The sequence below is a fragment of the Aquarana catesbeiana genome, linkage group LG01, assembly GCF_042186555.1.
Source record: "Aquarana catesbeiana isolate 2022-GZ linkage group LG01, ASM4218655v1, whole genome shotgun sequence".
In the NCBI taxonomy this organism is placed as follows: domain Eukaryota; kingdom Metazoa; phylum Chordata; class Amphibia; order Anura; family Ranidae; genus Aquarana; species Aquarana catesbeiana.
This window is the reverse complement of record NC_133324.1, coordinates 365,615,290-365,643,271: the sequence shown is the minus strand read 5'-3', so window position 1 is coordinate 365,643,271 and position 27,982 is coordinate 365,615,290. Positions and strand designations below refer to the sequence as shown.

The following is a 27,982-nucleotide window of genomic DNA, read 5'->3' as shown; positions in this document are numbered from 1 at the left end:
GTGTTTACAGGCTGGAAAAACCCCCCCATCAAAAGCGCATTCAGGGGATGAGCTGAAGAGCAGAAAAATGTGCAAAGTGCCTAAACACAACTAAACACGCCGAAATGCTAGATGTGTTTAGGTATGTTTGAGCGTTAATGCATTCCAGTGGACAGAGTAAATTAATATTAAATTAATATTCTGCCCAATGGAATACATTAACGCTCAAACGCTTGATGCACCTAAATGCACCTAAATGTGTGTGCAACACACAGCTTTTACCATGTTAGTTAAGCAGCTCTTGTACTGTATTTATGTATAATATAGTATTCACGTATATTTTCCATATGCCTCAAAGAGTTTAGGCAAAAGGGTTTATGACATCCAGTCAAACCTAAAAACTTTTTTAGGTTTAATGCCTATTTCCTTGTATATCTGTAAACCATGGAGTGACTTCAAAGCTTTCATTCTTTTAACAGCCTCACTTTGTCTTGATATATACGTAGTATGACATAGGTTCTTAGAGCAGAAGCCTTCCAACATGCTTTTAAAAGCAGAACTTTATACTTCCGTTTTTAATCTAACAGTGAAAAAAGTAGACTAAAAATAAAAATAAATAAAAAGCTATGTCTCATTTATGCATTACAAATCAGCCTTTGTCAGCAGCGCAAGTTGCTGGTGGCAAGCTCACTTCTGTACGTCTCAAAACAGGTAGGAGGCATTCCAATGTCACTGAAGATAAAACAGATATGTTTTGAATGCACTTGCTTTTATAAGTGTACAGCATCTAAAGTCTTTTATCTGGGACCTCTTTTCTTATTATAGAAACAACAGTGTGATGTAGTAGGTATCTTCTGTATTGTCTTTATGCTAAAGATCATGAAGAAACAAAAACTGTGTTAAAGTTGTTGCAATGTTTGAAGTATATTTTAACTATAAAAAAACTGATGTGTTTTAGTTTTAGTTTTTAGTTTTAGTCTTTAGTTTTAGCCTGTGTTTGTGTTTATCTTATAAGAAGATAATTTGCAAATAACCTTCCAATTTGTCTAAAAAAAAAAAGAAAAAAAAAAAAAGTAAAATTAACTTTTAATGAAAGGCCACAAACTGTCAATCAGTAATGGGGGCACAGACATTGGAGGTGTCGTGCTTATGAGGATAATTTTCCTGCATGGTATTTATGAATGAGTCATTTTTAAACAATTTTTTTAAGATACAGGATCAATCAATATGAACATAGACTAAAAATAGGAGATTTATTCACCAGACATGTATTCATACAAAATAGTTATTTATATTGGTTTGACAAAAAAAAAATGTTACATAAAATTAAGAATATTAATTGAAACACCCTCTAATGGGAGTGTGATACTTTTTAAATGACCCAGAAATGATAAAACGTCCCTGTAGAATCAATAACCGAGTATATGACGATGACGAATTCAGCCGTTACTATACTGCAGGTAAGTAATTGATCAATAACGTGAAATAAAATTAGACATTTGCTATGTCAATAGAATGGAAACTATAAAAATTATAATGAAAAATTGAAGCTTAGAGAAAAATCTGCAAGGTGGTTATCAACTTGAGAGAAATAGTTATTCAACTGTATATAATAATCAATAAATCAATCAAGATATCACAAATAAATATAAGGTAAAAATCAATGCAACATAATTACTCTTTCCAAAATGGCTACTGGTTTGAAATGGTGGTTACCAGAGTTCTAAGATGGTTGCTGTGGTTTCTAAGATGGCTTCTTGCTTAAAGAGGAGTTACTTCTTGCGACCTCAGAGTTTCAAAGTATAAGGTGTCAAGGAAGCTTCATGAATGTGTAGATGAGTTGATAAATGAAGTGCGTGTGTGTCTGTGTGTCTGATTGAGTGTCCTTCCATGGCATCTATCTTGATCCTATATACCATTTTGAACAATAGGCTCATAAAAATTATGAGCTGGGGGAGCTTATGACGGAGCGATCACATATAAACAAACCGGCGTCATGTCATGACGCCGGTTCCTCTCTCCCCTCTCTGTACCGATCTGTACAGAGGGGGAGGGATCGGATGGCAGCAGCGCTGTGGGCTGGATGTGTAGTGCCCACACAGCGCTGCTCTGTGACATGTGCAGTCATATCCATGCTCAGCCATCCCTCCATGCTCAGCAATACCCTGCACTACTCTGCAATGCCCCGCAATACTCTGCAATGCCCCGCAATACCCTGCAATGCCCCGCAATACCCCGCAATACCCAGCTGTACCCAGCCATACCCAGCCATACCCAGCCATACCCAGCCCTACTCAGCCATATTCTGCAATACCCAGCCATACTCTGCAATACCCAGCCATATTCTGCAATACCCAGCCATACTTTGGCATACCCTGCCATACTCAGCCATGCTCAGCCATGCGCAGCCATGCTCAGCCATACTCGGCTGTACTCTGCCTCTGTATGTGGCCAGGCTGTGAAAGTCTCACACATGTGGTATCGCCGTACTCAGGAGGAGTAGGAGAATCTATTTTGGGGTGTAATTTTTGGTATATACATGCTATGTGTTAGAAATATTGTATAAACGGACAACTTTGTGTTAAAAAAAATGCGTTTTAACCACTTGCTGCCCGCTGGCCGTCATACAACGTCCTTGACTTTGTGCGGGGATATCTGAATGATGGGTGCAGCTACAGGCATCATTCAGATATCAGCTTTTTCAGCCGGCGATTCGCTACACCATAAGAGTGATCATAGCGGCTGTTCCACTGCTTGATCGTTCTTACGGGAGGCGAGAGGGGACGCCCCCCTCCCGCCACCCTCAGGTGCTTCTACCGACTCACCGCTATGATCGAAGACAGGACTGGTTTTTTTTTTGTTTCTTTTTTTTATTTCAGGCTTCCCAGCCTAGAGGTGAGATGTGGGGTCTTATTGACCCCATATCTCATTGTAAAGAGGACCTGTCATGCCATATTCCTATTACAAGGATGTTTACATTCCTTGTAATAGGAAAAAAGTGATCAAAAAATTTATTTTTTGGACAAAAGCGTCAAACTAAAATAAATAAAGTAAAATGAACAATAAAATGTTTTTTTTTCCCCCGTGTCCTCGTGTGCTCGCATGGAGAAGCGAACGCATACATAAGTCCCGCCCACATATGAAAATGGTTTTCAAACCACACATGTGAGGTACCGCTGTGATCGGTAAAGCAAGAGCTATAATTTTGGCCCTAGACGTCCTCTGTAACTCAAAACATGTAACCAGAAAAATTTTTAAAGCGTTGCCTATGGGGATTTTTAAGTAGCGAAGTTTGGCGCCATTCCATGAGCTTGTGCAATTTTGAAGGGTGACATGTTAGGTATCTGTTTACTCGGCATAACTTCATCTTTCACATTATGGAATAACATTGGGGTAACTTTACTGTTTTTTTTTTTTTTTTAAAGCACAAAACAGTTTTTTTTTTCAAAAAAAAAGCGTTTGAAAAATTGCTGCGCAAATACCGTGCAAGATAAAAAGTTGCAATGACCGCCATTGCATTCTCTAGGGTCTTTGCTAAAAAAACATATATAATGTTTTGGGGTTCTATGTAATTTTCTAGCAAATAAATGATGATTTTTACATGTAGGAGAGAAATGTCAGAATTGGCCTGGGTGCTCCAGAACGCCTGAAGGTGCTCTGTGCATGTTGGGTCTCTGTATGTGGCCACGCTGTGCAAAAGTCTCACACATGTGGTATCGCCGTACTCGGGAAGAATAGCAGAATGTGTTTTGGGGTGTAATTTGTGGTATGCATATGCTATGTCTGAGAAATAACCTGCTAATATGACAATTTTGTGAAAAAAAATCTTGATTTTGCAAAGAATTGTGGGAAAAAATTACAACTTCAAAAAACTCATCATGCATCTTTCTAAATACCTTGGAATGTCTTCTTTCCAAAAAGGGGTCATTTGGGGGGTATTTTGTACTTTTCTGGCATGTTAGGGTCTCAAGAAATTAGATAGGCCGTTAGTACTTCAGGCGTGATCAATTTTCAGATATTTGCACCATAGCTTTTGGACTCTATAACTTTCACAAAGACCAAATAATATACACCGCTCTTGGGTTAATTTTACCGAAGATATGTAGCAGTATAAATTTTGGCCAAAATATATGAAGAAAAATTACTAATTTGCAAAATTTTATAACAGAAACGAAGAAAAATGCATTTTTTTTACAGAATTTTCGGTCTTTTTTCTTTTATAGCGCAAAAAATAAAGAACCCAGCAGTGATTAAATACCACCAAAAGAAAGCTCTATTTGTGTGACAAAAAGGACAAAAATTTCATATAGGTACAGTGTTGCATGACTGAGTAATTTTCATTCAAAATGTGAGAGCACCAAAAGCTGAAAATTGGTCTGGTTATTAACCACCTCAATACAGGGCACTTTCACCCCCTTCCTGCCCAAGCCATTTTTCAGTTTTCAGCGCTGTCGCACTTTGAATGACAATTGCGCGGTCATGTTACACTGCACCCTAATGACATTTTTATCATTTCTTTCCTCACAAATAGAGCTTTCTTTTGGTGGTATTTGATCACATCTGTGTTTTTTATTTATTGCGCTATAAACAAAAGAAGAGGGACAATTTTGAAAAAACACAATATTTTTTACTTTTTGCTATAATAAATATCCAATTTATTATTTTTTTTAAACAAATTTTTTCCTCAGTTTAGGGCAATATGTAATCTTCTATATATTTTTGGTTAAAAAAAATCACGATAAGCGTATATTGATTGGTTTGCGCAAAAGTTATAGCGTCTACAAAATAGGGGATAGATTTATAGGATTTTTATTTATTTATTTTTTACTAGTAATGGCGGCGATCTGCGATTTTTATTGTGACTGGGATATTGCGGCGGACATATCGGACACTTTTGACACATTTTTGGGACCATTCACATTTATACAGCTATCCGTGCTATAAAAATGCATTGATTACTGTGTAAATGTGACTGGCAAGGAAGGGGTTAACACTAGGGGGCGATCGAGGGGTTAATGTGTGTCCTAGGGAGGTGATTCTAACTGTAGGAGGAGGGGACTGACTGTGGGAGGTGACCGATCGGTGTCCCTATGTACAAGGGACACACCATCTGTCTCCTCTCCTCTCTGACAGGACGTGGATCTGTGTTTACATACACAGATCCACGGTCCTGCTCTGTTACCCGGCAATCGTGGGTGCCCGGCAGACATCGCGGCCGCCGGGCACGTGCACCGGGTCCAGAGCGACGCAGCGGGCATGCGCGCACGCCCCCTAGTGGCTTGGGAGGGGGATCACGTCATATGACGTCTGCCCAGAACAAGAGCTGCCTTGTCCCGCCGTCATATGATGGTGGGTGGTAGCTTAGTGGTTAAGGGGGTTTAAGTGCCCAGTGGTCAAGTGGTTAAGGGTGGGTGATTCATTAAAAGTTGGGAAACAGCTGAAGTCATTGTGGCCCTTCCTTCACCTTCCTCTCATGGGCCCCATTGCATATAAAAATTAAAAGATGTTCTTATTTCTTCTCAAAAAGGTCTAACAGAGGATTACAGTTTGATGCAGGTGAAAGTATGTGTTCACACATTAAAAACATACTTTAAAGTATACAATGCTACAGATTACATTTGCCATAGGATAAAAAAAGTAAAATATATCTAATATATACAGTATATGTTTAGATGATATACAGATAAATATTCTGATATAGGCACTATTCACGATTTCCCCAGACTCAGACATACTAAAGTATACAAATTAGGGAGATCCAAATTAAACTTGATCTTTTGTAATCTGGCCATTAATTACTATAAAAATATCTGGGTAGAATCAATGCAAACATGGGCACACTAACTTGGATTCTAATCATCCAATTTGTTCATCTATAACCATCAATGTAATTAAGGATTAATCAAAAGCAAGCACAGTGATTTGTAATTGCAAAAAAATTAATATTTCAAAGTGACACTAAACTCATGTTACAAAAAAAAAAAATTCAAGTATGTGTTCTTAACACCAAAAAAAAAGAAGAAAATACACTATATTGTCAAAAGTATTGAGGCACCTGCCTTTACACGCACATGAACTTTAATGACATCCCAGTCTTAGTCCGTAGAGTTCAATATTGAGTTGGCTCACCCTTTGCTGCTATAACAGCTTAAACTTTTCTGGGAAGGCTGTCCACAAGTTTAGGAGTGTGTCTATGGGAATGTCTGACCATTCTTCCAGAAGCGCATTTGTGAGGTTAGGCATTGATGTGGACGAGAAGGCCTGACTTTGCAGTGGCTCTCTACAAACAAAAGGGTAACTTAGTTATCACCTGCCTATTGAAGACATCAAACAGCTTTTAAGAAACAGAAAAAAAAAAGTCTTGTAAGGCCCATATCTCATCATGATATCACAAAATATATTATGTACATCATCCCCCTGTAAAAGCATATACACACACACATATATATACATACACACATATACATCTAACAGGGCATGGTAATTTAATTAGAAAGTCCTCACAATGGTTCCCTTGAAATAAACATGAAGCCCAATATTTCCATATCAGTGTATAAAGGCGGGTGTCCCTATACTTTTGACAATATAGTGTACCTTCCATTACTTTCAGCCTCTTCCAAAAAAAAAAAAATTCCTTATTTTGTTGTGGTGATCTGCCTTGCTTTTAGAGGGTGGCTACATTTGTTTTCCATGATTCCACTGTATGCAGAAATGTAGCCACCTGAGATGGACTATGAGATTTGTAGTGTGCATCGAGTAGTCTTTTTTTAACCGGGGACCCTTTGGGTTCTTCAGGGGTGCCTTGGCAAACTGTCTAAAAATTGCACAAATTGCCCAAAAATTGTCAACAAGCCAGCGGGTGGATCAAGACTGCTTTTTTGTTACACAAAGCTACAGGTTTTTATCGTGCAGGAGTACAACCATAGGCACTGTGCGGGTGAGCCTCTGGCATGCTTACAGCCAATGATGTAATTGGTTGACAAGGAGGATGTTGGGCGCCTGCACAGTATCTTATTAGCGGAGTGTAGAAGAGGCAGAGAAAAGCTAGAATACTAGTCCAGTATGCAAAGGTGTATTTGCTTTGGATAAATAACCTCTAATGTTGGGGTGTCCGACATGTGTAGATGCTGCTGCATTATGTAGAACTATTAGTTTCATTTTTTAAATTGGGCTCATGAAGATTGTCCATAATTTTAAAGGGTGCATTGATCTATAAAACGCTGGCATAGAGTAGTGCACATGATTGCAACTAACATGCTCCAAACAAAAGAAAGTGAGCAGTGAAAAAGGTTTGGAAGCTCACAGAGGATGTTGCAAGGAGGCAGAAAAGCACAGCAACAAACAATTTCATGAAAAATAGAGTACATGGCTATTAAGTAGTGGATATATATGGAATATTTTTGGATATTAAGGATATTGTTTAGTGCCACTTTAACTTTTTCAAAAGTGCTGTAAAAAGTGGTTCTAGGGAAAATAAACACATGCCGTGTCATCATAATGTACAGTGACATTATATTTTATAAGAGAATATGTTCTATTTTCAAACCCTTCTGATTTCTCTTTAATGTGAAAGCATTCTGTTGGAAAAAGTGTCATGTATTTTGCCCAGCTGGTAAAGTGCACATATATCTCAATTTCCTGGAAGTGGCAATACAGGGAAGCATTAGAGAAAACAGCAAAAAGAATGTGTTTCTTTCAGTGGCATAAGGTCCATGACATTATGCTGCTACAGCTGGGCAACAGATGAAATGCTTTAGTTAATGGGCCCAATTTAACATGGCATGCCAGGAAAAGAATGCCTGTACTGTACATGCACAGCATAGCGGTCTACCAAATTGGTATGTGTGATTAGCAACAGGCATAATGCCACACAGACAGATGGGAATCAATGTAAGCATACTTGAGAAATACAACTGTGCCAAAGCACCAGTTTCTCTGTATTTATTGCATGATTCTGACAGTGTATTTGCAATGTAGAACCTTCTTTGGATCTGTGATAATAATGTCATAGAAAAATAGGGATTTCAGAGACTCGGCATTCATACATCCGCTTGGGTGAACCACTAGATTTTTAAATTATCTCTAAATGTCACAAGTGAGAATAGTATTGTTGGATGATCAAGGATTAATGTCACCGTGGTGCCTACAGGAGTGTGGGGGCAAGTGCCTCAAAGTAGCTTTTCTACAATTCAAGTTTAAAGTCATACTGGAAATAATTAGCGCAGGTGCCTATAGAATCAGTGTGACAGTGTCACTGTTGAGCCATTGATCTGTTTAACACATGGATAAAAATGCCCGAGCACATGAACAGCCTAACACAGCTGTCTGACTTTGTGGCAACAGTAATAGAATCACTGTCACTAGCTTGATAGCTTGATAGCATGACAGGAGCAGTACCCAAACAAATCAGACAGTAGGCAGATGTGAGCGGGTTACATGAATTCCAATGACACTTCAGCTGCATGCCAAATAGAACCTTTTTTTTATATCAGCACTGAGGTCACTACACTAAGTGTAATGTTAAGCAGAACATTTTACCCTATAACATACATCAAAGCATTTACAAACATAGGACAACATTTTAAAAAGCTGGTGAGCTTCACTAGAATGCATGAAACATTCCTGTTTTTCTTTCCCCATCAAAAGTATTTATTTTTAAATGTGTATCTTTTGTGTGCAAGGCCAAAACTATTTACAGTATCTCACAAAAGTGAGTACACCCCTCACATTTTTGTAAATATTTTATTATATCTTTCATGTGACAACACTGAAGAAATGATACTTTGCTACAATGTAAAGTAGTGAGTGTACAGCTTGTATAACAGTGTAAATTTGCTGTTCCCTCAAAATAACTCAACACACAGCCACTAATGTCTAAACCGCTGGCAACAAAAGTGAGTACAAGTGAAAATGTCCAAATTGGGCACAATTAGCCATTTTCCCTCCTCGATGTCATGTGACTCGTTAGTGTTACAAGGTCTCAGGTGTGAATGGGGAGCAGGTGTGTTAAATTTGGTGTTATTGCTCTCATTCTCTCATACTGGTCACTGGAAGTTCAACATGGCACCTCATGGCAAAGAACTCTCTGAGGATCTGAAAAAAAGAATTGTTGCTCTACATAAAGATGGCCTAGGCTATAGGAAGATTGCCAAGACCCTGAAACTGAGATGCAGCACAGTGGCCAAGAACATACACCGGTTTAACAGGACAGGTTCCACTCAGAACAGGCCTCGCCATGGTCAACCAAAGAAGTTGAGTGCATGTGCTCAGCGTCATATCCAGAGGTTATCTTTGGGAAATAGACATATGAGTGCTGCCAGCACTGCTGCAGAGGTTGAAGGGGTGGGGGGTCAGCCTGTCAGTGCTCAGATCATAAGCCACACGCTGCATCAAATTGGTCTGCATGGCTGTCGTCCCAGAATTAAGCCTCTTCTAAAGATGATGCACAAGAAAGCCCCCAAACAGTTTCCTGAAGACAAGCAAACTAAGGACATGGATTACTGGAACCATGTCCTGTAGTCTGATGAGACCAAGATAAACTTATTTGGTTCAGATGGTGTCAAGTGTGTGTGGTGGTAACCAGGTGAGGAGTACAAAGACAAGTATATCTTGCCTACAGTCAAGCATGGTGGTGGGAGTGTCATGGTCTGGGGCTGCATGACTGCTGCCGGCACTGGGGAACTGCAGTTCATTGAGGGAACCATGAATGCCAACATGTACTGTGACATACTGAAGCAGAGCATGAACCCCTCCCTTTGAAGACTGGGCCGCAGGGCAGTATTCCAACATATTAACAACCCAAAACACACCTCCAAGACAACCACTGCCTTGCTAAAGAAGTTGAGGGAAAAGGTGATGGAGTGGCCAAGCATGTCTCCAGACCTAAACCCTATTGAGCATCTGTGGGGCATCCTCAAATGGAAGGCGGATGAGCGCAAGGTCTCTAACATCCACCAGCTCTGTAGAGGAGTGGAAGAGTGCTGGAAAGCCACACAAAATATTGACACTTTGGGCCCAATTTGGACATTTAAACTTAGGGGTGTACTCACTTTTGTTGCCAGCGGTTTAGACATTAATGGCTGTGTGTTGAGTTATTTTGAGGGAACAGCAAATTTACACTGTTATACAAGCTGTACACTCACTACTTTACATTGTAGCAAAGTGTCATTTCTTCGTTTGTCACATGAAAAGAAATAATAAAATATTTACAAAAATGTGAGGGGTAGCTCACTTTTGCGAGATACTGTATATGTTAAAATACTGTAAAAAATTATTTTTTTAACTTCTATACTGTACATCTAGTTGAATTCAAATAATTCTGTAGGCTCAGAAACATGCTGGGAAGAGCAGAAATTGCTCAGAGCAGAATTAAAGATTGGAGCCATGCAACACATATTTGTTCTCATATTACCTGTTTTTTTTATACATGAGCTGCAAAATTTAACTTTTTTTTCAGTTTGTGGCACAGTATGGAAGAATTAGGAACTCTATTATCTTATTATTACTTTCTCAATTGCGCACCTTATGTCATGACTCAGTTATTGGTATCGAGCTTGGAGATCACATATTCAAATTTGTCTAGGTAATCTACTGTAAACTGTATATGGCTTTTTGTGCCTGCCCTGTCTAACTACTCAAAGCTAAGATGCTTGAAGAATAAGGAAACTTAATGTGAATGATTCACATTAAGTTTCCTTACGCTTTTACCTCCACCCCCTGAGCAGATTTAGACCCCCCCACTCCTCCCCACCCCCCCAAAGTTTTATACTTACCTTGCCAACAAGGTCCACTACATTGTTTACATACCTTATACTGGCTTCTTCACCTCTTGTCTGTACATGCACAGTTATGCCCCATAGACATCTGTGGTGATGGACAACTTATAGGACCTGCTTTATCTACTGGCCTTATAGAATTCTGTGGGGTCGGACTGCACAGGTAAAGAAGCTGGCACAAAGTATGTAGACTAAGCGGTGGATCTTGATGTTGAGATCTAGGTACATTTAGAGCTTTAGGCAGGAGGGTGGTCTACATTTGTTCATGTGCCAGAGGCAAAAGCATCAGGAAACCATACCCCTTAAGGCAGCAGGCCATTCCCAGAACAAGCTTTCTGGGCTATATGCCCCAGCAAGGACAGATTACAGATTACAATGAATATGTATACTGCATTTTTGGAACACAAGATTGTGGGGTCTTAGTTTGTACGATTGGGTCTTTTCGAACTGAGAGTGTTAGATCCATTAGAATATTCACATTTATGGAATGCCTTCTATGGGGACTTTAGGCACATACTGTGTATGAGTTAAAATGCATTAAATAGATGGCCACAATCTTTATAAATATTGTAGGGTCCTGTTTGATATTTGTCATTGTTTTTATGGTTTAAGGACTGAAAAACTTCTTAATTTTGGGTTTAAATAACATGTAAATTTGATGAACATTTTTTCTCTTGCTTGATTTAGAAAGATAAAGAAGCCAAAGGTCTGTCTCAGAAATATAAGACTTTAATGTTTATATGTGTGTGTTATGCGCTGGAAAAATACTCAAATAAACAAATAAATCAATAAATAAAACAAAACTATTCCCCAGCTGTTAAATTTTGATGAATCAAGTGATCCTAATATATTGAATTTCCAAATAATAGTATAGTGCTCTCAAATATTTAGAACCTACACCCCCATTGCAACCCAATTTAAGACTATATATTAGTTAAAATGGTAACACTTTTAAATTTTATATTCATTTCCACATTGAATTTAAATTATTTATTTCCTACTCCTGTGACTGAGCAATCTTGAACCCTACACTGTTACTTTCTTGATTTCTGTGACACACATTCACCATGTCCTGTGAGTAGGCACTGCTGTGTCACACATTTCACAGAGCCTGCCTTCTGAACTACGGAGGTGCTGAGGAGAAGTTTTAGGAGATGGAGTCAGTACAGAAATCACTGTTTGCAGGCAGGAAGGTACCATGGGACATGTAGTCCTTAGAACTGGACAAGAAGCAAATTCTGCAGGGGAGACCAGGAAGTTTTAGAAAGAGATGTCCAGCAGATGGGCAGAACTCACAACACAAAAGGAGATTTTTTAAATAAGTTTATATTGGACTGTAAAAAAATAACTATTGTTTGTTTTGTTATTACAATGCTGATGTTATAAAAGGAAAGTTTATGCTGTGACTATAGATCACCTTTTACACACTAATAATAGGCAGTCTATTTCAGTGAATTCCACATGGAACAACCGTGTTCCAAAAGAAAACGTCTCTCTTTTCAAATCAATCTTCAAAATCCTCAACATATGCTTCTCTGTTCTAATGTGAGATCACCACACTCCAACTTTGTACTCACCAAGTTTTCTACCTGTCTGTTCAAGGGAAGGTGATACAAGATATGACTCTTTCCTATAAGACATGACTCTTTCATGTAAGATAGCTCCTCATATATGATTAGATAGCTTCTCCTCAGGTTTTCTTTTTGGTTAGGAGTTACTTAAAGTGTTTGTAACCCTAAAAAAAGAAAAATGGATCAGGTGAGCACCGATCAGCGCTATGGAATAAGGTTCACAGCGGCTTTTAAATCACACACACTGGGGAACATAGCATTATCTAACAGAGGGGATTGGAGAGACTTTACAAGTGGCTTTACAACCACTTTAAAGTGATATTAAAGTTTTGTTTTTTTTTTGTTTAAAAACACACAGCAGCCCAGATCCTTCTCTTCTCGGGTCCCTGGCCAGCACACCTGGCCCCCCCTTCCTGCAGAGTGCCCACACAGCAAGAAGCTTGCTATGGGGGCACCTGAGCCATCGTCTGTGTGTCCATTCAGACACAGAGCCGTGGCTCTGCCTGCCCCCTTTTTCTCCTCATTGGCTCACTGATTTTGATTGACAGCAGCAAGAGCCAATGGCACCCACTGCTGTCTCAGCAAATGGGAAAGCCTTGGCTGTCCAACCTTGGACAGCCGAGGCTTTCATGAAACATCGCTGGATTGAGATGGGGCTCCTTTAAGTATTAGGGGGGCTGAGGGGGGCTGCTGCACACAGAAGGTTTTTTATCTTAAGATAAAAAACTTTCTGCCTTTAGAACCACTTTATTGTAGTGTCAACCCTGGAGGAGCTGCTAGATTGCTCAAATGACCAGCAACATGTATGGAACCTTTTAGAATGGACTTTATTACAAAGCTGAAATTCCTGTGAGGAGAAATTGGTGAGTTAACCAAATGCAATGCAACTTCAAAACAATTTACAGTGAAAACTTGGTTAAAACTGGTAAGACAGTATATCAAAGGACAATGGGTGATAAGTAAAGTAAAGGCACTACCTATTCCACTGGCCAGTGGCATTGAATATGTCTAGTGCAATCAGGTCCTTATTCTGGTGTAGCACTTAACTGAATTGTGATAAGATGACGGCCAAGAGGCCTCTTACCACTGTTGAATTTGGTCCTTGGTCTCAATCAAGCAGTCCCTCATAGGCTACAAAACAGACCCCCCTTTCGAGCCACTAATACATGAAGACTCCTCCTAGTAGTTTTGGAGTCCTAATGTAGCACTTTCTAGACACCGCATGGCACAACAACAGCATACCTCCCAACTTTTTGAGATGGGAATGAGGGACACCTATCAGCAAAAGTATGCCGGCATAGGACACACCCCCTTAAAGGAGAATTGTACAAAACAAGATTGGTTAAACCCACAAGTGCTTTTTTTTACCACTACTATTCCTTTATATTGGCTTTTAGAATTTACAAATGCAGCAATTTAGAAATCAGATGAAAGGTTTAGCGCTGGAAAACACTTTTTCATAGATAAAAAGTACATTTTATATACAACTATATTGATCAGACCAAAATGAGGGACAAATGAGGAGGAATGAGGGACAGAGGGACATTGCTCCAAATCAGGGGCAGTCCCTCGAAATCAGGGACAGTTGGGAGCTATGCAACAGAACAGCAAGAAAATGCAACAGCAGGATAAATTGGAACAGCTGGAACACTGGAACAGCACTCCCCTCTCAAAAACTGAGCACGACAGTCCTGCACTGCGCAGCACTCTGTAGAAGTAGCACAGTGACATGTGGCTTTCAGCAGCATATTCCAAGTTTTCTTTCTGGACACTAGGCAAACTTTTGCAACAGTGTCAACAGCATGTGGCCTCTTCACAGCCGCAGCATAGAACATGATCTTTTTCTCTCTAGCTGCCATCCCAGGCCCAGCATGCAGCAACTTCAGCAATAAAACACATCTGAACCCTGTACACAGGCTTCCAGCTGTCCCAGCCTGCATTTCACTCTGGACTATCAGCAACAGTAGCATCAGTGTCACATACCTGGCAGGGGAGCCTGACAAGATGAGGAAGATCTCTCATACACCTCCAGCCCATGGTCCCTGATAGAAAGGACAAGTAGTGCAAGGGCACAGAGTGGTACAAGTGCCTCACTGGTCATCTGGATTCTGCTCTGGGTGAATGCGAGCCACTGGTCGTGGCGGAGATACTTGATCTTCTCTTAGAGAGGAGGAGACCTGGACACTGAAACAGCTGGTCGAAAACAAGATCAGGCAGGCCCATAGCAAGTGTGTCAGCAGGAAGGTAATCAGAAGAGATGAAGAAGCTCATGGCTGGATCAAGGTCATGAAGACTAGGTCAATAGCTGGCAGGTAGATCACATACAGAATCAGTATCTGGTCAAGGTCAGGTTCCAATCTGGGGTAGATCTGAAGCAAGAAAAGCAGGTGGAAAAGTGGTTGTTGTTTAAGCCAAGGTTGGTATAGATGGATAGCAAAATCAGGTCAAGACAAGGAAGTCAGAAAGGAAATTCTGGACACAGGTTAGCAGGTACTGCTAAATACAGCACTGGCCATGTGCAACTATCCAGTCTAAACAGTCTGCTTGGTGCCAACATTAGCAGCATGAATTCACGTTTGCACACACATTTGTGTCACACACAAGCCAACCTGTGCTTTTGCACGGATGCTCATACAGTAGTGCCACCTTTCATATTGGTATGACCTTTCTGACAGCCAGTTTTTCTGAGCAACAGCAGTTGTAACCAAGCTGTACATGTCTCTGTGTGTACATGTCTTGTGTGTGTACATGCCTGTGTGTATACATGCCTGTGTGTGTACATGTCTCTGTGTGTGTACATGTCTTGTGTGTGTATACATGCCTGTGTGTGTGTATGTGCATGTCATATATATACATGTGAGTCGTGCTGGGAGCATACAGGTGTGAGTGGTGGGATGAGAACATACAGGTATGAGGGGGCTGAGAGTGTACAGGTGTGAGAGGGGCTGAGAGCGTACAGGTGTGAGGGGGACTGAGAGCGTACAGGTGTGAGAGAGGCTGAGAGCGTACAGGTGTGAGGGGGGCTGAGAGTGTACAGGTGTGAGGGGGACTGAGAGCGTACAGGTGTGAGAGAGGCTGAGAGCGTACAGGTGTGAGGGGGCTGAGAGCATACAGGTGTGAGGGGGCTGAGTGCGTACAGGTGTAAGGGGGACTGAGAGCGTACAGGTGTGAGGGGGGCTGAGAGCGTACAGGTGTGAGGGGGGCTGAGAGTAGGGATGAGCTTCGAGTTCGAGTCGAACTCATGTTCGACTCGAACATTAGCTGTTCGCAAGTTCGCCGAACACCGAACAATTTGGGGTGTTCGCGGCAAATTCGAATGCCGTGGAACACCCTTTAAAAGTCTATGGGAGAAATCAAAAGTGCTAATTTTAAAGGCTTATATGCAAGTTATTGTCATAAAAAGTGTTTGGGGACCCGGGTCCTGCCCCAGGGGACATGTATCAATGCAAAAAAAAGTTTTAAAAACGGACGTTTTTTCAGGAGCAGTGATTTTAATAATGCTTAAAGTCAAACAATAAAAGTGTAATATCCCTTTAAATTTCGTACCTGGGGGGTGTCTATAGTATGCCTGTAAAGGGGCGCATGTTTCCCGTGTTTAGAACAGTCTGACAGCAAAATGACATTTGGAAGGAAAAAACACATTTAAAACTACCCGCGGCTATTGCATTGCCGACAATACACAAAGAAGTTCATTGATAAAAACGGCATGGGAATTCCCCCCAGGGAAACCCCGAACCAAAATTAAAAAAAAAAAAATGACGTGGGGTTCCCCCTAAATTCCATACCAGACCCTTCAGGTCTGGTATGGATTTTAAGGGGAACCCCGCGCCAAAAAAAAAAAAAAAAACGGCGTGGGGTTCCCCCAAAAATCCATACCAGACCCTTATCCGAGCACGCAACCTGGCAGGCCGCAGGAAAAGAGGGGGGGACGAGAGTGCGCCCCCCCCCCCTCCTGAACCGTACCAGGCCACATGCCCTCAACATTGGGAGGGTGCTTTGGGGTAGCCCCCCAAAACACCTTGTCCCCATGTTGATGAGGACAAGGGCCTCATCCCCACAACCGTGGCCGGTGGTTGTGGGGGTCTGCGGGCGGGGGGCTTATCGGAATCTGGAAGCCCCCTTTAACAAGGGGACCCCCAGATCCCGGCCCCCCCCCTGTGTGAAATGGTAAGGGGGTACTTACCCCTACCATTTCACTAAAAAACTGTCAAAATAGTTAAAAATGACAAGAGACAGTTTTTGACAATTCCTTTATTTAAATGCTTCTTCTATCTTCCTTCATCTTCTTCTGGTTCTTCTGGCTCTTCTGGTTCTTCCTCCGGCATTCTCGTCCAGCATCTTCTCCGCGGCGTCTTCTATCTTCTTCTCCTCGGGCCGCTCCGCACCCATGGCATGAGGGGAGGCTCCCGCTCTTCTCTTCATCTTCTTCTTCATCCTCTTCTCTTCTTCATCTTCTTCATCTTCATCTTCTCTTCTTTTCTTCTGCGGGCCGCTCCGCATCCATGCATGGAGGGAGGCTCCCGCTGTGTGACGGCGTCTCCTCGTCTGACGGTTCTTAAATAACGGGGGCCGGGCCACCCGGTGACCCCGCCCCCCTCTGACGCACGGGACATGACGGGACTTCCCTGTGGCATTCCCCGTGACGTCACAGGGAAGTCCCGTCAAGTCACCGTGCGTCAGAGGGGGGCGGGGTCACCGGGTGGCCCCGCCCCCCGTTATTTAAGAACCGTCAGACGAGGAGACGCCGTCACACAGCGGGAGCCTCCCTCCATGCATGGATGCGGAGCGGCCCGGAGAAGAAAAGAAGAGAAGATGAAGATGAAGAAGATGAAGAAGAGAAGAGGATGAAGAAGAAGATGAAGAGAAGAGCGGGAGCCTCCCCTCATGCCATGGGTGCGGAGCGGCCCGAGGAGAAGAAGATAGAAGACGCCGCGGAGAAGATGCTGGACGAGAACGCCGGAGGAAGAACCAGAAGAGTCAGAAGAACCAGAAGAAGAAGAAGATGAAGGAAGATAGAAGAAGCATTTAAATAAAGGAATTGTCAAAAACTGTCTCTTGTCATTTTTAACTATTTTGACAGTTTTTTAGTGAAATGGTAGGGGTAAGTACCCCCTTACCATTTCACACAGGGGGGGGGGCCGGGATCTGGGGGTCCCCTTGTTAAAGGGGGCTTCCAGATTCCGATAAGCCCCCCGCCCGCAGACCCCCACAACCACCGGCCACGGTTGTGGGGATGAGGCCCTTGTCCTCATCAACATGGGGACAAGGTGTTTTGGGGGGCTACCCCAAAGCACCCTCCCAATGTTGAGGGCATGTGGCCTGGTACGGTTCAGGAGGGGGGGGGCCGCACTCTCGTCCCCCCCTCTTTTCCTGCGGCCTGCCAGGTTGCGTGCTCGGATAAGGGCCTGGTATGGATTTTTGGGGGAACCCCACGCCGTTTTTTTTTTTTTTTTTTTTGGCGCGGGGCTCCTCTTAAAATCCATACCAGACCTGAAGGGTCTGGTATGGAATTTAGGGGGAACCCCACGTCATTTTTTTTTTAAATTTTGGCCGGGGTTCCCCTTAATATCCATACCAGACCTGAAGGGCCTGGTATGGAATTTAGGGGGACCCCCCCACGTCATTTTTTTTTTTTTTATTTTGGTTCGGGGTTTCCCTGGGGGGAATTCCCATGCCGTTTTTATCAATGAACTTCTATGTGTATTGTCGGCAATGCAATAGCCGCGGGTAGTTTTAAATGTGTTTTTTCCTTCCAAATGTCATTTTGCTGTCAGACTGTTCTAAACACAGGAAACATGCGCCCCTTTACAGGCATACTATAGACACCCCCCAGGTACGAAATTTAAAGGGATATTACACTTTTATTGTTTGACTTTAAGCATTATTAAAATCACTGCTCCTGAAAAAACGGCCGTTTTTAAAACTTTTTTTTGCATTGATCCATGTCCCCTGGGGCAGGACCCAGGTCCCCAAACACTTTTTATGACAATAACTTGCATATAAGCCTTTAAAATTAGCACTTTTGATTATTCATGTTCGTGTCCCATAGACTTTAACGGTGTTCGCGTGTTCGAGCGAACTTTTTTCCTGTTCTCATGTTCTGGTGCGAACCGAACAGGGGGGTGTTCGGCTCATCCCTAGCTGAGAGCATACAGGTGTGAGGGGGGCTAAGAGCATACAGGTGTGAGGGGGCTGAGAGCATACAGGTGTGAGGGGGCTGAGTGCGTACAGGTGTAAGGGGGGCTGAGAGCGTACAGGTGTGAGGGGGCTGAGGGTGTACAGGTGTGAGGGGGCTGAGGGTGTACAGGTGTGAGGGGGCTGAGGGTGTACAGGTGTGAGGGGGCTGAGAGCATACAGGTGTGAGGGGGCTGAGAGCGTACAGGTGTGAGGGGGCTGAGAGCATACAGGTGTGAGGGGGCTGAGAGCGTACAGGTGTGATGGGGGCTGAGTACGTACAGGTGTGAGAGAGGGTGAAAGTGTACAGGTGTGAGAGAGTGTGAGAGCGTACAGGTGTGAGGGGGGCTGAGAGCATACAAGTGTAAGGGAGGCTGAGAGGGTACAAGTGTGAGGGGGTCTGAGAGCGTACAGGTGGGAGGGGGGCTGAGAGCGTACAGGTGTGAGGGGGTCTGAGAGCGTACAGGTGTGAGGGGGGCTGAGAGCGTACAGGTGTGAGGGGGGCTGAGAGCGTACAGGTGTGAGGGGGGCTGAGAGCACACAGGTGTGAGGGGGGCTGAGGGCGTACAGGTGTGAGGGGGCTGAGAGCGTACAGGTGTGAGGGGGACTGAGAGCGTACAGGTGTGAGGGGGCTGAGAGCGTACAGGTGTGAGGGGGCTGAGAGCGTACAGGTGTGAGGGGGGCTGAGTGCGTACAGGTGTGAGGGGGGCTGAGAGCGTACAGGTGTGAGGGGGCTGAGAGCGTACAGGTGTGAGGGGGCTGAGAGCGTACAGGTGTGAGGGGGGCTGAGAGCGTACAGGTGTGAGGGGGCTGAGAGCGTACAGGTGTGAGGGGGGCTGAGAGCGTACAGGTGTGAGGGGGCTGAGAGCGTACAGGTGTGAGGGGGGCTGAGAGTGTACAGGTGTGAGGGGGGCTGAGAGCGTACAGGTGTGAGGGGGCTGAGAGCGTACAGGTGTGAGGGGGGCTGAGTGCGTACAGGTGTGAGGGGGCTGAGAGCGTACAGGTGTGAGGGGGCTGAGAGTGTACAGGTGTGAGGGGGCTGAGGGTGTACAGGTGTGAGGGGGCTGAGAGCGTACAGGTGTGAGGGGGCTGAGAGCGTACAGGTGTGAGGGGGCTGAGTATGTACAGGTGTGAGAGAGGGTGAGAGCGTACAGGTGTGAGGGGGGCTGAGAGCATACAGGTGTGAGGGAGGCTGAGAGGGTACAAGTGTGATGGGGGCTGAGAGTGTACAGGTATGAGGGGGGCTGAGAGCGTACAGGTGTGAGGGGGGCTGAGAGCGTACAGGTGTGAGGGGGGCTGAGAGCATACAGGTGTGAGGGGGCTGAGAGCACACAGGTGTGAGGGGGCTGAGAGCGTACAGGTGTGAGAGAGGCTGAGAGCATACAGGTGTGAGGGGGGCTGAGAGCGTACAGGTGTGAGGGGGCTGAGAGCATACAGGTGTGAGGGGGCTGAGAGTGTACAGGTGTGAGGGGGGCTGAGAGCGTACAGGTGTGAGGGGGGCTGAGAGCATACAGGTGTGAGGGGGGCTGAGAGCGTACAGGTGTGAGGGGGGCTGAGAGCACACAGGTGTGAGGGGGCTGAGAGCGTACAGGTGTGAGAGAGGCTGAGAGCGTACAGGTGTGAGGGAGGCTGAGAGCGTACAGGTGTGAGGGAGGCTGAGAGCGTACAGGTGTGAGGGGGGCTGAGAGCATACAGGTGTGAGGGGGCTGAGAGCATACAGGTGTGAGGGGGGGCTGAGAGCGTACAGGTGTGAGGGGGGCTGAGAGCATACAGGTGTGAGGGGGGCTGAGAGCGTACAGGTGTGAGGGGGGCTGAGAGTGTACAGGTGTGAGGGGGCTGAGAGCGTACAGGTGTGAGGGGGGCTGAGTGCGTACAGGTGTGAGGGGGCTGAGTATGTACAGGTGTGAGAGAGGGTGAGAGCGTACAGGTGTGGGGGGGCTGAGAGCATACAGGTGTGAGGGAGGCTGAGAGGGTACAAGTGTGAGGGGGGCTGAGAGCGTACAGGTATGAGGGGGACTGAGAGCGTACAGGTGTGAGGGGGGCTGAGAGCGTACAGGTGTGAGGGGGGCTGAGAGCGTACAGTTGTGAGGGGGGCTGAGAGCACACAGGTGTGAGGGGGGCTGAGGGCGTACAGGTGTGAGGGGGGCTGAGAGCGTACAGGTGTGAGGGGGCTGAGAGCGTACAGGTGTGAGAGAGGCTGAGAGCGTACAGGTGTGAGGGGGGCTGAGAGTGTACAGGTGTTAGGGGGCTGAGAGCATACAGGTGTGAGGGGGGCTGAGTGCATACAGGTGTGATGGGGGCTGAGAGCGTACAGGTGTGAGGGGGGCTGAGAGCATATAGGTGTGAGGGGGGCTGAGTGCGTACAGGTGTGAGGGGGGCTGAGAGCGTACAGGTGTGAGGGGGCTGAGAGCGTACAGGTGTGAGGGGGCTGAGAGCGTACAGGTGTGAGGGGGCTGAGAGCGTACAGGTGTGATGGGGCTGAGTATGTACAGGTGTGAGAGAGGGTGAGAGCGTACAGGTGTGAGGGGGGCTGAGAGCATACAGGTGTGAGGGAGGCTGAGAGGGTACAAGTGTGAGGGGGGCTGAGAGCGTACAGGTATGAGGGGGACTGAGAGCGTACAGGTGTGAGGGGGGCTGAGAGCGTACAGGTGTGAGGGGGGCTGAGAGCGTACAGGTGTGAGGGGGGCTGAGAGCACACAGGTGTGAGGGGGGCTGAGGGCGTACAGGTGTGAGGGGGGCTGAGAGCGTACAGGTGTGAGGGGGCTGAGAGCGTACAGGTGTGAGAGAGGCTGAGAGCGTACAGGTGTGAGGGGGGCTGAGAGTGTACAGGTGTTAGGGGGCTGAGAGCATACAGGTGTGAGGGGGGCTGAGTGCATACAGGTGTGATGGGGGCTGAGAGCGTACAGGTGTGAGGGGGGCTGAGAGCATATAGGTGTGAGGGGGGCTGAGTGCGTACAGGTGTGAGGGGGGCTGAGAGTGTACAGGTGTGAGGGGGCTGAGAGCGTACAGGTGTGAGAGAGGCTGAGAGCGTACAGGTGTGAGGGGGGCTGAGAGCATACAGGTGTGAGGGGCCTGAGAGTGTACAGGTGTGAGGGGGCTTAGAGCGTACAGGTGTGAGGGGGCTGAATGCATACAGGTGTGAGGGGGGCTGAGAGCGTACAGGTGTGAGGGGGCTGAGAGCATACAGGTGTGAGGGGGCTGAGTGCTACAGATGTGAGGGGGGCTGAGCGCGTACAGGTGTGAGGGGGGCTGAGAGCGTACAGGTGTGAGGGGGCTGAGAGCATACAGGTGTGAGGGGGCTGAGAGCGTACAGGTGTGAGGGGGGCTGAGAGCGTACAGGTGTGAGGGGGCTGAGAGCGTACAGGTGTGAGGGGGCTGAAAGCATACAGGTGTGAGGGGGGATGAATGCGTACCGGTGTGAGGGGGCTGAGAGCGTACAGGTGTGAGGGGGGCTGAGGGCGTACAGGTGTGAGGGGGCTGAGGGCGTACAGGTATGAGGGGGCTGAGAGCGTACAGGTGTGAGGGGACTGAGAGCGTACAGGTGTGAGGGGGCTGAGAGCGTACAGGTGTGAGGGGGCTGAGAGCGTACAGGTGTGAGGGGGCTGAGAGCGTACAGGTGTGAGGGGGCTGAGAGCGTACAGGTGTGATGGGGCTGAGTATGTACAGGTGTGAGAGAGGGTGAGAGCGTACAGGTGTGAGGGGGGCTGAGAGCATACAGGTGTGAGGGAGGCTGAGAGGGTACAAGTGTGAGGGGGGCTGAGAGCGTACAGGTATGAGGGGGACTGAGAGCGTACAGGTGTGAGGGGGGCTGAGAGCGTACAGGTGTGAGGGGGGCTGAGAGCGTACAGGTGTGAGGGGGGCTGAGAGCACACAGGTGTGAGGGGGGCTGAGGGCGTACAGGTGTGAGGGGGGCTGAGAGCGTACAGGTGTGAGGGGGCTGAGAGCGTACAGGTGTGAGAGAGGCTGAGAGCGTACAGGTGTGAGGGGGGCTGAGAGTGTACAGGTGTTAGGGGGCTGAGAGCATACAGGTGTGAGGGGGGCTGAGTGCATACAGGTGTGATGGGGGCTGAGAGCGTACAGGTGTGAGGGGGGCTGAGAGCATATAGGTGTGAGGGGGGCTGAGTGCGTACAGGTGTGAGGGGGGCTGAGAGTGTACAGGTGTGAGGGGGCTGAGAGCGTACAGGTGTGAGAGAGGCTGAGAGCGTACAGGTGTGAGGGGGGCTGAGAGCATACAGGTGTGAGGGGCCTGAGAGTGTACAGGTGTGAGGGGGCTTAGAGCGTACAGGTGTGAGGGGGCTGAATGCATACAGGTGTGAGGGGGGCTGAGAGCGTACAGGTGTGAGGGGGCTGAGAGCATACAGGTGTGAGGGGGCTGAGTGCTACAGATGTGAGGGGGGCTGAGCGCGTACAGGTGTGAGGGGGGCTGAGAGCGTACAGGTGTGAGGGGGCTGAGAGCATACAGGTGTGAGGGGGCTGAGAGCGTACAGGTGTGATGGGGGCTGAGAGCGTACAGGTGTGAGGGGGCTGAGAGCGTACAGGTGTGAGGGGGCTGAAAGCATACAGGTGTGAGGGGGGATGAATGCGTACCGGTGTGAGGGGGCTGAGAGCGTACAGGTGTGAGGGGGGCTGAGGGCGTACAGGTGTGAGGGGGCTGAGGGCGTACAGGTATGAGGGGGCTGAGAGCGTACAGGTGTGAGGGGACTGAGAGCGTACAGGTGTGAGGGGGCTGAGAGCGTACAGATGTGAGAGGGGCTGAGAGCGTACAGGTGTGAGGGGGCTGAGAGTGTACAGGTGTGAAGGGGCAGAGAGCGTATAGGTTTGAGGGGGCTTAGAGCGTACAGGTGTGAAGGGGCAGAGAGCATACAGGTGTGAGGGGGGCTGAGGGCGTACAGGTGTGAGGGGGCTGAGAGCATACAGGTGTGAGGGGGATTGAGAGCGTACAGGTGTGGGGGGGCTGAGAGTGTACAGGTGTGAGGGGGACTGAGAGCGTACAGGTGTGAGGGGGGCTGAGAGCGTACAGTTGTGAGGGGGCTGAGAGCGTACAGGTGTGAGGGGGCTGAAAGCATACAGGTGTGAGGGGGGATGAATGCGTACCGGTGTGAGGGGGCTGAGAGCGTACAGGTGTGAGGGGGGCTGAGGGCGTACAGGTGTGAGGGGGCTGAGGGCGTACAGGTATGAGGGGGCTTAGAGCGTACAGGTGTGAGGGGACTGAGAGCGTACAGGTGTGAGGGGGCTGAGAGCGTACAGATGTGAGAGGGGCTGAGAGCGTACAGGTGTGAGGGGGCTGAGAGTGTACAGGTGTGAAGGGGCAGAGAGCGTACAGGTTTGAGGGGGCTTAGAGCGTACAGGTGTGAAGGGGACTGAGAGCATACAGGTGTGAGGGGGGCTGAGGGCGTACAGGTGTGAGGGGGCTGAGAGCATACAGGTGTGAGGGGGATTGAGAGCGTACAGGTGTGGGGGGGCTGAGAGTGTACAGGTGTGAGGGGGACTGAGAGCGTACAGGTGTGGGGGGGCTGAGAGCGTACAGGTGTGAGATTTGGCTGTCCCTATTCTCACTGATGCAAAACATTCCCGGCAAATTTTTCTCAAGCACTCATAAAGAACTGGAAGAGTGAAGATGATAGAGCCGTGAAAAACTTAGCCAGCAGCAGGATATTTTTAACAAGGGGAGTCAGAAGAAATACACTTTTGAAAAAGAGTACAGACAAGTGTTTTACTACAAGAATTACCGCTGCCAGCATCCACTGCCTGACGTCATCACGGCCTTCCTAGGGCTCCCGGATTGTCCAGGAAGTACTGGAAGCCACCAGCACTTCTGGAGACTCCATCCACTGTGGGACAGAGTGTGCTTTTTTTCCCCAAAAATAGGTAGAAGAATACATATCGGCCTAAACTGAGGAAGAAATTAGTTTTTCTATATATTTTTGGGGGATATTTATAATAGCAAAAAGTAAAAAATATTGTTTTTTTTTCCAAATTATCAAATTTCCACATATCAAAGTGACATAACACCGAAATAGATGATGTAAAAAAATGTAAAATACATAAGAATAAAGAATATAATGAGTAAATGCACAAGTCCATATACATATATAACTGAATCACCAATGTGATAAGAAAGTAAAGAGTCCATAAAAGGCTAAATGGTCTTTGCTGTATGTGGAAATAGTGCTCGATCCACCACCACAAGTAAACAATGGCCGCTTACCAGAGACTCATGATCCCCCACTACAGAGGATCAGAGAAAGCTTGAAAGGGTTAATTCCTCTGGACCACAGCCGATGAGCCAAAATCCTTAGGATATTCTGGCACAACCAGGGTGTTGTTATCGTGGCATAAATACTCAAACTGGCACGTTTAGACACCAACCTGCAATAGGATAAAAAATAAAAGCTTTATTTATTGCTGAGTGGTGATTATTCATATGCATGTCAGTTTTCAGCGCAACTCCAATTTTTTCCAATTTATCATTACTGTGTTTGTGTTGCTCAGAGGAATTGCTGCTTTTCAATTTGCACAACTCTTTAGTTTTGATATTTTGTTGTTTGTATCACCAGAGCGCAGTTTCTTTTTCCCTTTTTTTCTGAAGTGGTGAAATACCACCAAAAGAAAGCTATATTTGTGTGAAAAAAATTATAAAAAATTAATTTGGGCACACTGTTACATGACAGCGCAATTGTCATTCAAAGTGTGACAGCGCTGAAAGCTGAAAATTGGCCTGGGCAGGAAGGGGGTAAAAGTGCCCAGTAGGCAAGAGGTTAATGGAGATTCCTGGTGTGCTGGTGACATATCCTTTGCTGTGCAGTGTCAACAGTACACACATTGTTTCTGGTGGGTCCTAGAGGCGTCTAAAATTCTTCCAGTGTGGAAAAACACCAGGGACCACTATATATGTGCTGTGAACTAGGCTTATCACCGAAACGCGTCTGTCACTGTCTGTGTACTCCTGGTGTGGCAAAATAAAATACTTGAGGACTATTGAGTTGCCAGCTGTCTTTTCTCGATGACTGTCTTGTCTTTTGGTGGATGCATAGGCGTGCGCACAGGGTGTGCCAGGTGTGCCTGGGCACACCCTAATCACCCTGTGCTGCGCAGATTCCTCCTGCTGCTTGGCTGCAGAGAAAAGGACTGGGGAATCTCTGTCCCCAGTCCCTTTCTCTGTCTCAAAAGTGAGACGTCAGGGACTGTTTAGACCCCTGATATTTCACTAAAAAAAATTGTAAAAAAAAAAAAGTGTCAAAAATAGTAAACAAACAAAATGGTAAGTAATAATAAAAAAAAATAAAATAACAATCTCTGCCTTACTGACGTTAACTGCTCTACTGACACTTACCATTGCCAAACTGCTCTCTCTCTCTCTCTCTCTTTTTCTCTCTCTCTCTTTTTCTCTCTCTCTCTCTCTCTCTCTCTATATATATATATATAGAGAGAGAGAGAGAGAGAGAGAGAGAGAGAGAGCTTTGGGGTGCACACCCTAATGCAAAAGGCTGCGCACACCTATGGGTGGATGAGAGGACACCACAGCTTAGGCACCCAGATTGCAACTTCCAGTTATCACCTAAACTCCACTCCTCTGAGCGATGCATCATTTTATTTAAATAGTAAGTGGGGATTTACCCCAAAGTCCTCCATTTGGCATTTCTAGGCCTTCTAGCTGTGGGTTAAAGGTCACACATTACATTAAAAAGAAATTCCCCCAGGCAAATCTGCTCATAAATTTACCAGCATCGAGAATCTCCTTGTCAAAAGAAGTTTATTGAGTATACAATGTTATAAAGATACATAAAGTAAGTTTACAAGGATCTATAAAGTAAGCTCATTGTTTTACAGTAGGGTTTATATAGGTAAATATCATGAAATTTCAAATATTAAACATTGGGTTCACGTAAACCTAAATTAAAGATATATATCATTTCCTTAGTTACTTTTGTAGGTATTTAAATGATTTATACCTACTATAAATATTGTTTACAAGTAGAGTGTATATAGGTCAAATAAATTCTGATAATGAGCTTTAATCGTAAGATGGAGAAAAGGAAAGAGAAAGAAGAAAAAGGGTTGAAAGGTAGAGGTATGGTCCACAAGGTTGTCCCGCTCGTCAGTTTATTATTCTTTTTAGTTCTCTTTGAAGCCTTAGAATGGGTGTCTCTGTAAGTCATTTAATCCGTTACCATGGCAACAGGACAGAGTCATTGAAGTTTGACAGGAACTGTTGTTTTATCCAAGGATGCCAAAGTTTTTCAAATTTTGGAATTTGATTTTGATCGATGGCTACCATCTTAGCATGGGACATTGTATTATTCATTCTGTGAATTGTTTCTGCTAGTACCAATGTAGGAGATTTCCATGCCTTGGCCACTGTTTGTTTTGCAGCCGTTATTAGTTGGATCATAAGTTTGAATTGAGAGAGTGTTAACCATTCCGGTTTTAGATTAAGTAAAGTTAAATATGGATCTGGTTGTATTATTTTTTAAAATATTTTAGATGCAATCACGAAGACTTCCTTCCAGAAGGTTTGGATTACTGGGCACGTCCACCATATGTGTAAATATGTGCCTATTTCTGGGCATCCTCGAAAACAAAGAGCTGAGGTATTAGGTGAATATTTTGCCACTCTAGTGGGTACAAGGTACCAGCGAGTTAGGACTTTATAATTTGTCTCCAGTGCTAAGATGTTGGGTGAAGATGACTTAGATGTGAGCCATATGTTAGACCAGTCCGTGTCTTCTAAAGTTCGTCCTAGGTCCTCCTCCCACCTCTGAACGTAAGAGGGTCTATTAAAATTTGCTACTCCATACAATTGATTATAAAGTGATGAAATTGTACCTTTAGCAAATGGATCTTTTGTACAGATTGATTCAAAAATGGATAATTGGGATAATGGTGTATCCCCCTTTAGGAATGGTGTATAGAAATTTTTGATTTGGAGATATCTAAATATCTCAGAGTTTGGTAGATCATATTTTTCTCTAAGCGATGGGAATGAAAGGAATGATTTAGATGCTATGAAGTCATTTAGTGTCTGAATGCCTGATGTTGTCCAAGCTTTAAAAGAATTTGGGTAGATCCATGCCGGATAAAAGGCCGGATTTCTGATAAAAGAAAGGAGAGGATTGTGTGGAGATTGTAACTGATATTTGGTTTTTAGTTTATCCCAGAGAGATAAGAAGTGTTTAGTTATGGGATTATGAATTTTAAAGGGTTAAGCCATAATAAATTTGATATTAATAGAGGGTTATTTTCTGAAGCCTCTATAAATACCCATAATGGGATTTCCTGTTTTGCATGGTATTTGGACAGACTGGCCAAATGTGCCGCTCTGTAGTAGTTAGTAAAATTAGGGTATCCCAGGCCTCCTTTATTTTTGGGAAGATGTAGTGTGTGTATAGGTATACGTGGTTTAGAAGAGCCCCATATAAACGAAGTTGCTCTTTTTTGTACTATTCTCAAAAAATAGGAAGGAATTGGAATAGGGAGGACTCT

General features: G+C 45.3%; 1 protein-coding gene across 2 annotated transcripts in view; it reads right to left on the bottom strand.

The window, feature by feature from the left end:
- LOC141146596 (protein FAM240C-like) overlaps positions 1–27,982 on the bottom strand; it is a 247,984-nt gene that overhangs the window by 5,345 nt on the left and 214,657 nt on the right. Inside the window, exons 4-6 of one of the 2 annotated variants that reach the window (XR_012244967.1) lie at positions 24,708–24,868; positions 14,309–14,694; positions 12,340–12,489 (exon numbers count right to left, since the gene is read on the bottom strand). The gene's annotated coding sequence lies outside the window, so the exon portion shown is untranslated. Of the gene's footprint in view, positions 1–12,339; positions 12,490–14,308; positions 14,695–24,707; positions 24,869–27,982 lie in introns of those variants that run through there. The other variant, XR_012244966.1, reaches the window with a different exon arrangement.